The sequence below is a fragment of the Oryzias latipes genome, chromosome 15, assembly GCF_053564925.1.
Source record: "Oryzias latipes strain Hd-rR chromosome 15, Olatipes_Hd-rR_3.1".
In the NCBI taxonomy this organism is placed as follows: domain Eukaryota; kingdom Metazoa; phylum Chordata; class Actinopteri; order Beloniformes; family Adrianichthyidae; genus Oryzias; species Oryzias latipes.
This window is the reverse complement of record NC_136251.1, coordinates 10,940,327-10,944,407: the sequence shown is the minus strand read 5'-3', so window position 1 is coordinate 10,944,407 and position 4,081 is coordinate 10,940,327.

Here is a 4,081-nt window from a genome sequence, read left to right as displayed (position 1 = left end):
GTGATGAGTCAAATGATTTACAGTCTTTATAATTAAGTTACAATAAACAAAAGAGTGGCAAGTTGAAAGAGCCTTTTTATCTACCTTACTGACAGACTTTCATTAGTAAGGTGGATCCATCCACCCATCTCTTAATATATAGGGGTCTGTTTATTTAAGCGCATGCATTTGTGTTTAACGATTTGGTAACTCATCCTTGATTTAAATGTTTTTTCCTTAGGGGTGCAAAAAAACTCAGATTATAGTAATTTCAAAAAAATTGTTTTGAGTCTAAATTAAATGCTGAACTTGCAGCCGGGTTTTCCAGCATTAGCCTCGCAATATTGTATTATGAGGCACCTCTGCACACCTTTCATGGACTCTTATTCTGACACGTACAAAAATAACAGCATATTTTTTAAGTGATACTTGACTAATCAATAAATCAATTAATAATGAATCAATTGATTGGTCAATCAATCAATTCCAATCAATGATTAACATAAGACATTGGGCAGTTTTCAAAATGAACGCCGCACAGCAGCAGAGCAGACCGACTAAACTCAATTGAACAGGTGAGCTGAATGTTAATTGATAACGTTCCAAATGTTTGGAAGCTCATTTGTTTGATTTACGATTTATTAAGGTTTTATTCATTGATGGGTGGCTTGCAGGATCTCTGCAGCCCGTTGATGAAGTTCCCCGTAACCCTGCAGATGTCCACTTTCCTCCGTCCTTCCTCCACCAAAGACAAGATCTCTACGTTTGTGTGACGCTTCCGTCCGAGGAGGAGCACTTTTTGGCATTTTCAACGTTCTAATGCTAATATAACTGACTATTTTCATTCCTCTTTATTGTTTTATGTTGAAACGGAGGTTTCATCTGGAGGAGGGGGCGTATGCAACACTGTTTACTTCCGCATTGGTGATCGGATGACAGGTTTATGTCGTAAGGTGACAAATGAACTTCAGGGTATGTGGATGAAAAGGAGAATAAAGGCTGCAGCGGTCCTCTACACCCAAATTTGTCTCTGAGCTGCTTATTTCACATATGAGACTTCACTTTACCGACACTGAACCCTGGAAAGACGGCTACACTGATAATAATATGATTTTGAGTCGCCAAAAGGTTCAGAATCTCTTTGTTTTTCAAACCCATCCAAAAATAAAGCTTCACAAAAAGGCTCCACATATTTCATCTTCAAGCTAGGCTCAGATAAACGGAAAACTTTGGGGATTTTTCCTCGTTAATCTATGATTTTTTTTCGTAAATTTACGACTTAAAATCTCGTAATTTAACAGTTGTGACTTTCTTTCTCGTAAATTTATGATTTAAAAGTCGTAATTAAAAAAAAATATATATATATTTTTTTGTAAACTGGCACTAAAACTCCGTTGTAGTAAAAACTACAAATTCTCTTAAAAGAACAAACAATTTTTCAGTTAATATGACAACACTGCATTTAGATGCTCAAATTCCCCTTTTTTTGGAACTGAAGAATTTAGCTGCTCTTTTGTTTGCATCAAACAATGTGATTGTGTTACATCTGCAAACTTTGTGACCATTCTGAGAAAAAAATCTGTGCAAACTTTTTGATTGTGTTTATAATTTCATTATGCTTTGCGTGGCGTTTCATGGCTGCCATGAATTGAACGAGCGCAAAGAAAACTGAGCTAGTATATTCAGAAAGTGAGTAAGCGAACCTTACAACGCCGCAAGTGCAATTTTAACCCAGCGACCCTGCATTGCATTACTGAGCAGCGATCCTACGCCCTCACTGGTTTTGGGCGCAGTATTTAGGGGGTGTGTTTGTCACTTGGGGGCGGTAACCTTTTTGGTAGATCTGATTGGCCGAAATTTGCATGTCAAATCCGGCGAGTCAGTGGTGGGATTTTATAAGATGTAGATCAAAACGTTAACAAATTCAGTGATTTTCACAAAAACAAAATTTACGGCAGAAAAAAACCCACTCCACTTTCTTACCTTGGTCATTGGTTGTTGGTTGATGTTTTATACACGAGGCAACGGGGCGGGGCTTTCTTTTCGGGGCTCTCGGCCAATAAGCATGTGACTCTCTGCCTCTTATCATATTTTCTATATAGCGTACTTTCATGACCATAAGGCACACTTAAAAGTCAGAAATGTTCTCTAAAATGTACGGAGCACCCTATGGTGTGGCCCTAAGGCAGAGGTGGGCACTGAGGGCCGCAGTCCTGCATGTTTTCCAGCATACCCTGCTCTGGCATGTTCTGATTGGCTGGACACACCTGAAGCAGGTAATCAGCCATGAGTAGGGCAAGATTATTGGCTGGACACACCTGAACCAGGTAATCAGCCATGAGTAGGGCAAGACTATCTGGAAATCATGCAGACACACCGGCCCTCGAGGCCTGGAATTGCCCACCCCTCCCCTAAGGTGTTGTGTGACTTCGGTTAAGAGGACGTAGGAGAGGACAGCACAGAACAGTAAGGAGGGAAGTGAGGACGTGAAAGAAGACACCCCCACCCCAACAGTACAACGGTGCAGGTTTGGTGATGATACAGACGGACTCTGATGATGATGAAAGGGAACCTGGCGTGTTTGATAGAATTTTAGCCCAGCTGTTCATTTTAGATACAGAAGATGAGGACTTTGATAGATTTTTGGATGTTGATTAGCGGCTGGGTTGGTAAGGTGAAGGGCTACCATCCAGGAATCCAGGGTTCAATTCCCAGAGAGGAATTAAAAATGGTAATGGGGCAATTACCAGGGAAATGACCATAACAAAGGCGAACAATTGACATCTCAGTTAGGGCCCTTGGGCAAGGCCCTTAACGCTACTGCCTACAAGCATGAATGTGCATGACTGTCCTGGTGACTGGCAGCCACACCTCTGTCAGTCTGCGCCAGGACAGGACTACAACAGTAGTTTACCATCACCAAGTATGAAAGAGGAGTCAATGAATAATGGACACAATGGAAGCGCTTTGAGCGTCTGGAAGAGCGCAGATAAATCCAATGCATTATTATTATGATTGATGACTGCAAAAATGAAAAATAAATCACAACCAACTCAGTTTTTTAAAACACACACTAGCATAAATGTTTTACCGGTATGTGTTAACGTTAAATACAGAAAAAAATATGCATAACTGAAACTGCGCCCTTTAATCCAGTGCTGTTGAATTGTAACGAAAGGAGTGTGTTTTTGGAAATGATATGGCTTTAATTGCGTGTTTGTGTGTCTGGCAGGTAAGTGTGTGGTGTGGCTCTTAGACTATCACAGTTAAAAATTTCAGCTCTTGTGTCAAACTTGTTCGACTTGTTTGTGTTAAAGGCTTTAATAGAAAAAAAATGGCTGATGTAACGTGGATTAAAGCCATAACCAGTGCAGCGGGTTTTTCTGTGCTGTAAGTTTTAGTTTTTCTCATGTGAAAATCACTGAATTTGTTAATGTTTTAATCCACATTACAGCTGCTGCTATTTTTCTATTAAAGCCTCTAAAAAAATCAAAGTCCCGCCCCGCTGCCTCTGACATGCAAATTTCGGCCAATCAGTTGTAAAATGCGGGGGTCGCTGGGTTAAAATTGCGCTTGCGCAGTTGTAAGGTTCCCGAATACACTCGCTCAGTTTTCTTTGCGCTCGTTCAGTAATGGCAGCCATGAAACGCCATAGCTTTGCCACTCACATGACGTAAAAGAGATTTCACACGTTACGCTTTGGTAACTCAGGAAGCATCTGAAGCTCTGTCATTCGGGCAGAGCATTGGAGATGCAAAATGACGTTGGTCTGGCCACAACCAAAGTCAAAGTCAGCTTTATTTGTCAAATGTAGTACATACACATGATATACAGCACAGATGAAATTTCTTTCCTCTCAACACACAGAGCAAGCAGCTTATTAATAATAATAATAATAACAATAGCTATCTAAATAGGTCAGTGCAAAAGAGGAAAAAGTGACAGTTTAAAGTGACAACAGTGCTAAGAAACAGTAAGTAGACGAGTGGGTTTTGGCAGTCTTTGATGAAGATGATGTCCTGATGCAGATGGAAACGTTTTTCAGTTTAAGTTTGAAGCAGCGTCTAGACGTAATATAAGGAGCACATTTTACAGTTGACAG